This window comes from Manis javanica, chromosome 7, assembly GCF_040802235.1.
Source record: "Manis javanica isolate MJ-LG chromosome 7, MJ_LKY, whole genome shotgun sequence".
NCBI classification, from domain to species: Eukaryota; Metazoa; Chordata; class Mammalia; order Pholidota; family Manidae; genus Manis; species Manis javanica.
The window spans coordinates 36,516,280-36,530,352 of NC_133162.1; the positions used below are offsets into that span (position 1 = coordinate 36,516,280).

The window sequence follows — 14,073 nt, forward strand, 5'->3', positions numbered from 1 at the left end:
GTGCAGCTCTCTGCACTTAAACAAGCCCTTTAGGGGACTCTGATGAACACTGAAGTACAAGCACCACTGAGCTGACCTAAAGTTAACAAAAATGTGCTGAAGCCCAGAGAGGGAAAACTATCTGGGTGAGTTCAGTTCACACACAGAGAAAGGAGAAGGGAGGCCTTTTGAAAAGAATAGGTGAGCAGAGCTTCTCTGAGAATTATAGTTATTTTAGTAGAAAACTTCTAGAGAAGTAGAGTGAATATTAAAGTGAAAGTCAGTGCCAAGTAGCTTCTCAAATTTGATGATAAAATGCTTCAAAAGTAATTGGGCCAGTATATTCAACACATGGTTTTCTTTGAGAGAAGCAAATTCATTCACATCTCCCTTTCTGCCCTAGGTAGAATTATCTGTCAAGAGACTTACGAGCTTACTCAATAACAGCCAACTCTAGGTTATAACCAGATGAGTCACCCACCAGGTATTATTCTTTTAATGACACTTAGAAACTGGAATGTTCTTTAATAGAGCTAACTTTGAAGAGGAATGATACACAGCTGTGGGGAAGCATTGTGATCAACTGTGCTGTGGTGGTTGTATAAGTAAGGTATGTATTTTTATCAGCCACTATGTCTCATGTCAGTTGGCTTGACCCCACCTCCTATTTTGGCCAATGCTGCATTTGACCTGCCCCTGCAGGATTCAGTCAGCTCTGTGCAGGTAGATCCTGAGCATGTCTTGAGTCATCAGCCTGAAAATGTGGGGATGTGGGGGATTTACTGCCAGGAGGCCGCTCTTGACCAATGGAAGATGTGGCACAATGTTCAGCTCACCTGGGGCCCAAAAAAACCACCATGGGATATTCATTTTATAGTCACATGAAAATCTATTAACTCTCCAAGACATATATCTAGAGAGCTAATGAGTCCTAATGGGGAGCAAGATCCAGGTATTAGGGAGTCTGAAGTTCATATAATTTGTAAAGCATGGTCTTGTTCAAACAAATGCAAAATTACAAATACAAAAAACGAGGTACCAAAATAAATATTTGCTTAAAATGAGAAATCACAAGTTACCAGCACTCTGGAGATCCAGGTACCTTTCCCATGAGATCCCTTTAGGCAACTGTTAGAAATGCTTATACAGACAGAACCTTCCTGAAGGCAACCGAGCTTTCCCTCTCCACTTGATATTTCCCAGCACCCATGGGGATCTGTGCAAGACAAGAGCTCTGGAGCTCAAGCTTCATCAGCTCTGTGGCCACCCTGCCTCTCATGAAGACACATTTCCAGCTACAGCCACACATTTTATGGAAGGAAGGTGTTACCTGCAGGTGGAAGGTGCTTAGGCTAAGAGGGGCTGGAGGCATTTGTGTGCAGGGGCAGAACAGGTCTATCATGCCACAGCAGACCTACACAATGCCTAAGGATCCATCACCAGTCTTCTACCTCCAGAGGCTCTGGGGAATGGGTCTCTGCAGTCACAGGTGAGCAGTGATGAAAAACTGCCCCCTTTTCCTCTCTTCACCACTGGCCTTAGGCAGGGACATTATGTCATATGAAACAGGACACTCTATTGAGCAAAATCACTGTAGGCACTGTAAGCCATTTGCATCTACAGGCCACCCCAGTCATTCTGGCAACCAAAAATCACCCCAAAATTCCCAAATGCCCAGGGGATGTCAATACCACTCACAATTGAGCACTGCTTGGAAGAGGCTAAGGGCTCAAACATCAAGAGCAGACTTACCTTCGGAGTTGACCTTAGATGTAGATACAGTGTGATACCAGGGGACTAGATGTCCTCGGAGTTCATAAAAGCCTTTCCACTCCTGCTTATCCATGACTGAGACACAGGTCCAGAATCTCTTATCCCACTGTTGGAAGTCTAGGCAAAATATAAATACCACTGAGAAAGATAATGTATTGACTCCATCTCTGTCATCTTCAGATAAAATCTCAGTGACTCTCAGACCTTAATGTGCCTAAGAATCATCTGGGAGCTTGTTTTAAATGCAGACTCATGGTTCCCACCCTCAGGGGTGAGCAGATTTGGGGTGAGACCTAGGAGCCTACATTTGTAGTAAGAACTCCAGTTGCTTCTGATGACTATTATCCTCAAACTACATTATTTTGGTGTTTTCATAGAAGAAATGGGTTTTAATAATAATAGTTATCAGTAATTTTCATTTATTGAGTCCTTGTTATGTAGTCATAAGGGGAAGTAGGTCTTATCACCGCATTAGAGCCAGGATTGCAATTCAGGTATGTCTGGCTTTAAAGCCACTCTCAGTTATATTGCTTCTAATCGTGTATTAAATAAGTGGGGAGCAGGAATTGGAGAGGTTGAGAGTATAAGGGAGTGAAAGGCTTCAGGTCAGAGAAAGAAAACAAGAAGTACCAGAAAGAAATATAGCTGACAAACTCTTCTTACTATCAGCAATCTTTTCCTCAGACCGTGAAAAAATAAACAGGAGCTCTGGGCAGGGAAGGTTTTATGACCTTTTTTGCTGAGCACAAATGCAACTTCAGGGCAATCTTGAGTTGTTATAATTAGTTTATTTGAGTAGTTTGGGTAATTAAAGCCCCTGAAGGAACAATCTGTGGGATTCCTGGATGAAGTGAGGCTTAACTTAGCAAGGCCACTGCATGGTTTCATAAGGTTTTCTACTACAGTTTTTCCGGAGAGACAGCAGCAGCCTGTCAGATCACGTCCCAAGCAGCAGTGCCATAAGTGGCCCATCGTGCTCAGGACACCCCTGAGGCACTGAAGCCCATCTAAGCTTAGAGTAACTTCTACCTGCATTAGAGTAACTGTGCATCTGAGAAGCTGACCTCATCCATAGCCTTGTCGAGTTGAGTGAGCAAACCCATTTCTTTCCTATCTAGACTTGGTTTGTATTAGAATAATTGCTAGTATTTATTGAGTGGTTAGTGTGTGCCAGGTGTTCTACCAAATGTAAAGTCCTTTTTAATCCTAACACTCAATGAGGCTTCCATTTTATGGATGAGAAAAGAAAACCGAGGCTGAGAGGAGTAAGTCATTAGCACTAGACCACACAGCTGCCCAAAACAGCAGAGCCAAAATCCCAAGTTCATTTTGTGGGATTCTAGAACCTGGGTGGGTAACTATGGGTCAGTACTGCCTCCTAGTAAGAGTCCTGGAAACAGCCACAAGCTGATGGGCTAGGCGTGTGCCACCTGGTGTTGAGGTTGCAAATGCAGGTACAGAATAGAACCTCAGTAGCTGAACAAAATGTATGGTCTCCACCAGGACTCTTAGTTGCAGGGAACAAAATCCCACCTTGATGTGGCTTAGGAAGAAAACAAGGAATTTATTGAAAGAATACTGACCTGTTTCCCATAACCAAAGTGCAGGACATACACAGAAATAAGGAGGCCTGGAGAACTATTGCAATTGCCTCTTGATTTGTGGGTGGCCTCCACTAATCTGTGTTTAGGCCCTGTGTTGACAAGGACCACATCATACACACAATTCACCATTGTGGACCCAGTGCCTAACAGGATGCCTGGCATATAGAATGCACTTAATAAGCATGCTATGTTATTAAGCTGTATAAACTTCATGTAAGTTAACTTCCAGGCTTAGGCAAGGAATATCATAGTCCTAGTGACTGTGCGAATACCTATTTCCATGCTCCTGCTCTCCTAGGAAGCCTTCCTCTATCCAAAAATATTATATGATAATTGAACAAAAGTAAATGAATATGCTATCCATACATGTGTTATGGGATGTAGCGGCTTTATAAGAGTTAACCAGAGGAGCCTTGGGAGGGCAGCAAAGAAGGGACGTACAGTGTCTCTAAATGTCTTTGGCGCCTCTGGTTAATAGGGTTCATGGTCTTCTCCCTTGGAAGTGCCAAGTCAGGAGATGAATATCATCTAACCTTTTAATTAGTTAAAAATGTCTCCACTCTGCCTGGCCCCAGTGACATCAGAGCACCTGAGAATACCACAATGCTCTTGAGGAGATGACCTAATGCAATAAGGACTTATCAGAGAGCAAGGGACTGCTACAATCCCAGTTACAGAGAGGGTGAGGGAGGCTGCTTATTGTTGCCACAGGACAGTCATCAAAATTCCTTCTCTGCTGTCCTGAGTGGAGTAGCCCACAGCAACCACAAAGTTTTGCAAGGTATTCTTTTGTTTCTTGAAAATTTATTATTCCCCCCACCAGCAGCTGCAGCTGAAATAATCCTAATTCTCTTAACCTTTCTTCAGAAGGTCTGTCTAATCCATTTTTATTGCTCTCCTGCAGACACTCTCTGAATTCATTAGATTTCCTTCAATCCTGAATTGGACAAAGTACTTTAATAACTGTTGCCCCCCACTGCTCCAGAAGTGGGCAGTGGTGATATCCTGATGGGGAAGTGGCATGAGTCCCTGGGTGCGAAGCGCTCTGTGAACTCTTGAGCAGAACCCAAAGGGAAGAGATGGTTATTAGACCACATCTCAAACTGAGCACCACAGTTCCAAGAAGGAATGATTTGATCTTTTACTGATCTGTGTCTTCAGTAAAAATGTGTTGGGCAACCACTTGGTACCGGACATTGCACTAGTTACTAATGATGTAATGATAAATAAGACATGGCCTCTATTCTCTAGAAAATCATGGCATTAGTAAGAGAAGTACACAAAATGAATTTAGTGTTGCCAACAAATATTCCAGATGTTTTTCCATACACCATGTCATTCAAGCCTTAAACAAGTAAGATGTGTATTTTTACAAACAGCAGGTATTTTTTATCCCTGGTATATAGAAGACACTGAGGCTCAGAAGCATGCTATCTGAGCTGTGCTGAAGGAAAAATAAAAACTGAATTCCACCAAGTGGGAGTTTTATTCCCAAGCTTATGTCTTCCTACCTGCTGCTACACTGACTTCTGTGCTTGCCGCCTCAGCGCCCTCCTTCTACTCCCCTTGCAGAAGAGCACGCCAGACCTGCATTCCACCAGCACTGGGATGGCACACCAGCACACCTCCCACAGCATCTGCTGGAACATTCTTGGAAGAGCTCAGCCTCTGCCCCCAACACCCTGCTATCCTCAATTAGCGATCAAGTGTCTCATCTCTGAAGAAACAGACTTAGGTGAAAGAGATGGATCTGCAGCTCACACAGATGTTTGGAAAACTCCAGGTATGTTTTCTAGTCTCTCTGTGCCTCACTTTCCACATTTGTAAAACTGAGAGAATTGTACCCACCTCATTCTATCACTGTGATGATAAATAAAAAGCTTCAGACAACACCTGGGTGTTCAGTAATGTTAACTGTTGGTAGTGATATTACTATTATTGTTACTGCTGTTCACTGTTACTATGATTATGACAGCACTAGTAAATCCGACAAACCAAAGCCTCTTCATATTTTCCTGAGTAACTCCAGAGATGTTTGACATCACTCTATAAGAGAAACTAATATTACATACTAATACTTCAAAGGCTTTACTTATTTCCTCTAAGAATTCTATCTGAACTTGGATAAACAGCCACCAGCCCTTTGTGGTCGAAACATTTCCAAGTACAAGTTCACTGCACATGGTAGGGTGGCAGCCGTTCATCCAGTGCTTCCTTCCATCCGGGACAAACAGCTAGACTACATTTCCCAGCCTCGCCTGCAGTTAGGTTTCTAGGTGTGACCATGTGAGTCAGCTCCAGCCAATGGAATGGGGTAGAAGTCGTTTATGCTTCTTACAGGCCGAGAATATAAAACCCTCCATGCCAAATTCTTCACTCTCTGTATTTGTTATATATTGCTGTGTAACAAATCATCCTAAACCTTAGTGGCTTATAGCAACAAACATTTATTATGTCACACAGTTGCTGAGGGTCAGGAATCTGGTGGTTTTCCTGGGTATTTCTGCTTTGGGGCCTCTCATGAGATTGCAGTCAAGCCATCAATGGGGACTGTGTCATCTTCAGGCTTGAGTGAATCTGGAGGATCCCCTTCCCAGATGCCACCCTGAAACGGCTGTTGGCAGGAGCTTGTTTCCTTGCTGGCAACTGACAAAAGACCTCAGGTCCTCACCACGTGGGCCTCTCTCTCTGCATGGCCAGCTGAGTGTCCCTGTTACACGGCAGCTGGCTTCCCCCAAAGTGAGCCATCTGAGCGAGAGAAGGAGCAAGCAAAAAGCTACAGTGCCTTTATGACCTAGTCTCCAAGGCTACATGCCATCACTTCCATTTTTTTCTGTTCATTAGAAGCAAGTCCTTAAGTCCATTCACACTTCAAGTACATGTGAGATGTGCACACATAAATGGACCACAAAGGCTAGGTGGCCATTTTCAAACCAGCTCATGCTTTTCGCCATCTTCCTACTGAACAGAGAAAACCACAAGGAGCTACAACAGGGTGGGGCTGCAAGATGGACAGAGCCCAGGTTCTAGACTGACCCCTGTCCCCAGCACTGCCTCCCTTCTATCCACCTGAAACTATGACGGAAGTGAGGAATACACTTCTATTAGGTTAAACCACTGAGTGGAGGGAGGTCTGCCTGCCCTGACTAGTTCCATAAATTACAAAGAATGGAACACAGATTTTTCAATAATATTTTATCAAAAAACATTTCATCATGTACAAATGTTAAATAAGTACCATATTTATGAAAGTAATATACAGGGAAAGATTTTTTAAATGCAATGCAACATAAATATCACATTTGTAAATTCCTGTGCCATATGAACACCAACCCTCCCTTTCTTTTTCACAAAGCTGGAGGGTAGAGCCCTTCACTTGCGCTCTCCTACTCACCCTACCCCAAAGCCCCAGGTCATGAGGTCATATGGTCCACAGCTTTTCTTACCATGTCCAGTATCTGCATTCTCAGCCTCTGCCTTATTAAGTAATTTCCCCAAAGATTTTAGTTCACCTGACTTCAAAGCTCTATATGTTCCTTCCAAGAGCCTTGACAGAAAGGAAACATGTTGGTTCCTAGAGTGAGTTTACCAATAAAGAGAAGATTTTCCTGCATCAAGATGCACTGCTTGGTTTTCTACCCTTTGAAGTAAGAGCTTGTGGAAATCTTAGTTGCTTCAAACTTGGGATTTACAGCTTTTAAGCCACAGTTCCTTTCATTTACTGATTTTTTGCAGACTCAAAAACCTGCCTTTGATATTGTTTTATAAAGAAAACAAGGCACTTTTATCAAAGCATTTTTTAAACTGTGTGAAGATAAAGTAACACCCTTATCCAACAAACAAATAAAAACTGTTTTCTCCATAATTCCAAGGTAAAAAGCCTTAATCTTTGGGGTAGATTGTGTTAATGGCAACCCTATATCCATTTCCTTCCAGGATCCATTTCCTTTGCCATGTTGATCAGAGACATTTATTGTTAACATGTAATGAAGAATTATTATTTTAAACCAATGAGTTTGGGGCATAGTTTCTCACACAGCAATAGCTAAGAGATACAGAAAATGGTGCCAACAAAAACCTAAACTATGGGATATTTGCTTTGGACCTAAATGGTGCATGTGTGGAAGCTCAAAAATGGCAAAGAAATTGTTGAAGAAAGCTAGAGAAGTGGTTAGAAAACATATGGGAGGCTGGAGAAATGGTAGCCTGTATTATGCAGACATGAAACATTTGGTTAAACTGTCACCTATGGTAACTTGGAACATAAAAAATGGATCTAATAAGCTTTTGAACTTGTCCAAGGAGATTTCTAGACAGGAAGTTGCATAGGGACCAAGGTTAGGTGACGCTGACATGTGCCATTTGGCATATCAATTACTTTGAATGAAAGTGACTGGAGAAACAGCCAGGGCAAGAGGGACACTCTGACTCTGCTTGGGCCCCCTGAAACCAGGGACTAAATCTCCCATGTGAAGGTGCCCTCCCTGGGAAGGTAGAGTGACATTCTTAACACCAGAGACAGGGAATTCAGAGCCAAAAAGGCTACATGAACAGATTTGGTTACTTTTCTCCTAATTCACTACCCTAGCCCAAATACTATTTAGAATTTCTTACTAACTGAAGCTCCCAAACATAAGTTTTCTTTGTCCTGTCAATTCCTTACAGATTTATTTTCTCTTTACCTAAAATACATAAAACCTGCCTGCCTTGGTCATTTGAGGCCTCCATGCACATGTAATATAACTGGGCTTTTTTTTCCACTTCTTAATCTGTCTCATAGCAGTTTGATTCTAAGACCCACTAGAAGAACCTTGATGGGTAGAGGAAAATTTTCCTCCCCAACAGTTGAAAGAATCTACTGTTTCAACGGTTGCTTTTAGCTGTTTATGATCAGGTACTACCAGAGCGGGATGAGAAGAAGCGAGGACTAGCAAATTTGAAAGGGAACTTCAGCAAAACTGAAAGGGAACATAGCCCAGAAATGCAGGGAACTGCTAGTCTGAAAAATAAAATGGTTTCTCATATCCAGTCTTTCCAATCAGTAAAAGATTCTCAAATTAGGATAAATCATGGGAGCAAAGATCTAGGACACTGCAGTAAGACTGCTTGCAGGGTAAAGACTGAGTCAAGAATTTGGATGCATATCCCTTCTTAGAGCCTCCAGAAGAAATAAAGTATCCTCTCGGCTGCATGCACTTACACACATGCACGCACACTCATGCACAAATGCTTCTATAAAGCTTAGGGGATGGTCCACAGCAACCAGTTACACCCAAAATAAAGTAATTAAGTCTAGAGGAGAAAACCTACCTAAAAAACTGCTGGTGTGGCCTTTGGCACTGAGAACTCAAATCAAATGTACAGAAAACCCACAAATATAGAGAAAGTGCTGGTGAAGAACTGCGACCTGAGCTTAAGACAGACCCTGATCAAGGTGTGAAGGGTCTGTGGGTGCCCTGCTTTCTCTGGGCAGGAAAAGGGCAAAAAAATTGCTCCAAGGATATATATTTAATTCTATTTTCAGAAGTGGCCAACACATTTATGGAAAAGGAAAACCGTACCTGAGGGGGAAGCCAGGAGTGATAGAGAACAGTGAACTGGGAGCCACACACCAAGGTGGCAAGACCCAAGCCTAATCTGTGAATATTTGCACCCTGAGAGTGGAACGACCTGGCAGCATTTGCCTAGTAAAATTTCAAAATTGCAGTAAACAGTGATTCCTGTGTGCCTACCATTCCTGCCCTTTTTGAATGACTAAATCCTTTGCACACTAATGGTGTGTTTCCTGATTGTATGTTACATGTTAGAGAGCAGAACATTTGTCTTCTTGGGTCAAAGATCTCTGAATCAACAGGAGCCTCACCAAGACCTGAAACCATTCATTTATTCACTCATTGCTTCATTCAGTGCTCGTATATTGAATGCCTGCCACAGCACCAGGTACTGTGCTGGGAGCTGGAAATAGACATGGAGAAAAGTGGTCCCATCTCGGTCCTCATAGAGTAGTGAGGGGACAGTGTACAAGTCAGGCTGTTACAAACCCAGCACCTCCACTGGTTGGAATACAGGGAGCTGCAGGAGTGACCCCCCAGGGAAGACTTCTTGAAGGACAAGACATCTAATGTGAGACATAAAATAACCAAGAATTTGATGACAACGAGGAGCCTGAGGGGAGGTTGGTGGGTGGGAGAATATGACCGAGTAGATGAGAAGAGACTGGAATAATCAAGCTTCTGTACCTCTAGGAGAGAGAGAGAATTGGCACCTCCTAGAGAAGAAGCAATGGTTTATGCTTCCCATGGCCACTAGACGGGCGCCAGAAGGCGCTTGGAAGCCTGTTTGCAGGTCTGCGGTAAGAAGCACTCGGCCCGTAGTAACAGCTTCCTTGGAATGATTGGTCCTCATAACAGGACATGTTCCCTGTTATGGAGAGTCTGAAGGCCAGGACAGCTCCCCTCTCTCTGCTTTACCAACTCATGTGGAGATTGCTAATTCTGCCGTAAGAGGTTTAGAAAACATCTCTCAGGACTTCAAAGTCCATGGAGGGAAGCTAGAGGTATAGTTGAGAGTTTGGAATTTGTATGAGAAAGGAAAAAGCGGGAAATGAACAGCTAACTAAATAGGTGGACTTGGGTAGGTTTGCAAAATCTATTTCCACTTTCTGGACCTAGTAATAGAATGGTGGGCTAAGGCCCTGGTGATTGTTGCAAAGAGAGAGGAGAGAGACGTGTTTTCCCAGACAGCTGTCAACATGGTTAAAAGTGATTGAAACTGGAAGTCAGGCAGGAAAGAGAAGATGCCCAGATGTCTGTAAAGCCAAATATAATAGGAAGTTCCATGAATTACCCATGGTTACTCATTAATCAACAGGATAAATTAATCTAGGTTAGAGTTATGGATAAGTTTAGGCCATAATTTGTTGATAAATGTTTAACAATCAGCTATTAGAGGAAAGAAATATATATATGATAGTCATAAAACTTCATTATAAACTTTCCTGACAAAAGATGCATAGCTCACAATTTACAAGTAATGACCACATATATGATATTCTTTACTGATATTCTTTACTAAATTCCATACAGTCAGTTAATTCTGACAAATTGCTTCTGTTAATTTTTGTTGAACTTTTGTATCTACATCCAACCTATGGTCGCAAATGACAAATGAGCATGGTTTTGAAATGAGTTTTGTTTGGTGTTTTCATTTGTGTTAACAAAGGGAACACAACAAAGGCATGTGTTGCACATTTGTCCCTTTTTCAATAAGTGTGAGTGATTTCCTTACCAAATTGGAAAATAATTGTCAAATACTGAAAGAATACTTTCCCAATTTTTTGCACTTGGTTACAAACACAAACACACTTTTGTGTGTAATCTGCATTATTTCCATTTGCTCCATTGCTTTCTTCTGTCTAGACAGTCAACAAAACAATAAATCACTCCCTGACTAGGAGCATTTGCTGATTTCCATGGTGTAAATATTAAGCCACCAACTTGGTGTAATAAGCAGAGTCGGGAAGCACAGCAACAGAACACATTGTATGGCATTTCTACTATGAGAGAAACAGCATAGCCTTAAGGGTGCAGATACTGTACAGTAGAGTAGAGCAAATGCAGTAAAATAATTGGAAAGTGAAGTTTCTGGTATTTATTATCTTTCTATTTAATTTAGTTAATGTTTATTCAATTTAATTTAATTTAATTATATTCATTTAATTTAATTAATTTACATTTATTTCATTTAATTCATGTTTCAAAAATTTAATTTTTTTTTTTTTCAATTAGCAATAATCGCGCCTCGGATAAACCTCATTGGCTACGATACTGCCACTGCGCAAAGCTCAAAAATTTAATTTTTAATAATGGGTATGGTCATCAACCAACCTGCAGTATTCCTGAAAATTCAATAGTCAATGTGAACCAGCTCCAGCCTTGTGGATTTTTGTGAAAAATAGACAAATAAAAACTTAAGTTTTTAACCCCAAGAAGGAAATAGAACAGGGGAGTTATTGCTGAGAATTGCTAGGGTGGAACTCAGGACATGAGATCTGATTGAGACTCTCTCTAGCCTCATCTCTCAGCTTTCCCTGCCTTGAACTTCATACTCCAACACCACCAAACGGCTTATCTGTCCCAGCCCATATCGTGATGTTTCTACCTCTGTGCTGTTGCTCATGGCTCCCCCTCTGCCCAGAATACCTTTTCCACACCCCCAAGCTCCATTCTCCACTTTTATGTGGCTAATTCCTACCCAGAGCTAATATCTGCTCATGTTTATAGGCTTAATTTTAATGTCATGACTCCCAGGAAACTTCTCTTATCTACCCCACCACCCAGAACTGTCCCAAGGCTTCTCATGAGGTCTGCACCTTTCTTTGGACTTAGAATATTATGTGGAAATGCTCCTTTAGAGCATCTGTCTTGCTGAGAGGTCATAGTGATCTTAGAAAACCGAAAAGATATTTATTTTTGTATCCTTTGCTTGGCACATCCTAGGACTCAATAAATGTTTGCTGAATGCATGAGCAAATGGATGGTATTCTAGATTTTCATTGAGATAAACAGGCCTTTTCAGAAAAAGAAAAGAACAGCCTTGAATGTAAAGAAGATATATTTAAACCAGAGGAGGTGCCATTTATAAATAGTATCAAGATAAAGTAATAGCAGAATGCAGAAAACTCCAGGCTTCCCAGGCATACAGAGAAAACAGTAGATGCCTGTCCCTAGTGGAACCAGTCTTTGCGCAGAGGTGAGAAGGAGATGGAAGTTGTATTTTGCTGAAGGTAGAGATTCTCACCAGTTTTGGACCTGCTTGCTGTTTTGGTACCATCCCTTTGAGGATACGAGAATGAATGAGCAAGGGTGACTCAACAGCTAATTTTATCCAACTAGAGGAAGGTGAAAGAAAATGAAGAGGTGATGGAATTCTAGGATAAAGCAACCCTGATATGTATAAGCTCACAATTGTCCTAGAGGAGAACCATGGGAAGATTTCAGCAGGTTTTCTCTTCAATAAGCAGACAGAAAACATATTTATAATCACTAAAATATAACACAGAATGAAAGAAGAGAAGATACACATCTCTTATTCTATGAAAAGTGGCATGGAATACTGATTGCACTTAATACTGACCTAGAAGGCTTCTTCACTAAAATATTGAGTTACATCTTGTTAAATGAATAAATTTTCACTAGACAAGAGTGGATAGGAAGGGTATTCCAAGCTCCATAAATTGCAGAAGAAAAGGCAGAGTGGCATATAATTATTCAGAAAACAAAGCCTGATACAGAACCCTTTTTAATAAAGCAATTAGAAAAGAATATTCAATTAATAAAGCATATTATTCATGAACCCTTGAGAATCTTAATGATTACAGTTTCCTTTTCTATCATTCAATAATTCTTTCTAGAGTTTTTCCCAGTTTTAGTCTCCAGAGTACCAATCTTCGGTGTGTAGACTCCATTCTCTTCTCTCTTTTGTGAAAGAATCAAATTTGCCCAGAAATTTTCTCCAATATTTTGGTATCTTTTCCATTTCCTGTAGTTCTTCAAAGATTAGAAACAGTGGGTAGGTAAACCCATCTATGGTTTCTAGCAAAACCCTGGATAATAAAACCAAAATTAACTAAGAGGTGAACAATCCAACTGTAGTCAAAAATAAACATAAAACATATCTTACTGTTTCTCATTCTTTAGGGAGGTTAGATGAATGGATGGGTGATAGACAGATAGGAGATAGGTAAGTAGATATGGATATACAGATGATGATATAGATTTAGCAATAGAAATATATAGAGATGACTTTAGTTTTAAGCTCCAATCCCCAAAAAATGTGCAAGAAGTTACCATGTAATTCACAATTAAATTAATGTAAGTAAATATGCAACTATGGACTTTCTGACGAATAGTCCTGTAGAAGGACATATTCTTTGTTATGTTCAAGACTGAAACAGGTATAAATACCTCACCTTTTTAAATGTTGGAATTCCTGGTATTAATATTAACATATTTTTGCCAGCACTACAATCAAAAAGCAATTAGGTCCAGTCAACAGTTTTTGAAATGAAAAGGATGCTTTATATGAAGAACTAGGTCATCTGAAAGCCACATGAACAATACACTGTAGAGATTATCCTGCACACAATATTTACTTTATTTTCTTGGAATAAAATGAAATACTTTCCACTCTCCTCAAAGCAGTTGCTAGAAGCTTAAAATAAAAATAAACAGAAATGGAAATACCTAAGATTCCTTATCAGAATAAGTGAAACTAATAATAAATTTATTGGTACAAACTTATTACTAATACTAATAAGCATTGCCAAATAAACTCACTCAAAAAGCAAGTGTACATCAACCCCATGCTTCTCAGTGAATGATTCACAGAGCATGGGGAAAACTCCCACAGATAAACTTCTGCTCAAGCTATTCTAAGAGTTCCACATTAGGGGCAATGGCCATTTTCTTGGAATTAATAGAAACATTAGTCACTATAAATGAGGGGGAAAAATGTGGAAGAAACCAAGAGGTTGACCACAGAACCAGTATCATTGCCCCCATCTGTCCAGCAAATCTCTATTCAACCCTGCACAGCCACCAGGCACCAAGCCAGGCAGCAAGGACTAGAAGATGAATAAGACATGGTCCCTTCTCAGAAGGCATTTACAGTGGAGAATTTAATAATAATCTGAGTTGTACAAGCTGACTAGAATTCA

At 40.8% G+C, this 14,073-nt stretch overlaps 1 protein-coding gene and 1 pseudogene across 4 annotated transcripts in view; both read right to left on the bottom strand.

Annotated features, from left to right (window-relative positions):
* LOC118971520 (uncharacterized) overlaps positions 1–14,073 on the bottom strand; it is a 304,795-nt gene that overhangs the window by 181,926 nt on the left and 108,796 nt on the right. For all 4 annotated transcript variants that reach the window (XR_012133132.1, XR_012133133.1, XR_012133130.1 and 1 more), the window contains one exon: positions 1,732–1,869. The gene's annotated coding sequence lies outside the window, so the exon portion shown is untranslated. The remainder of the gene's footprint in view (positions 1–1,731; positions 1,870–14,073) is intronic.
* On the bottom strand, positions 11,101–11,200 carry LOC140850644 (U4 spliceosomal RNA; annotated as a pseudogene).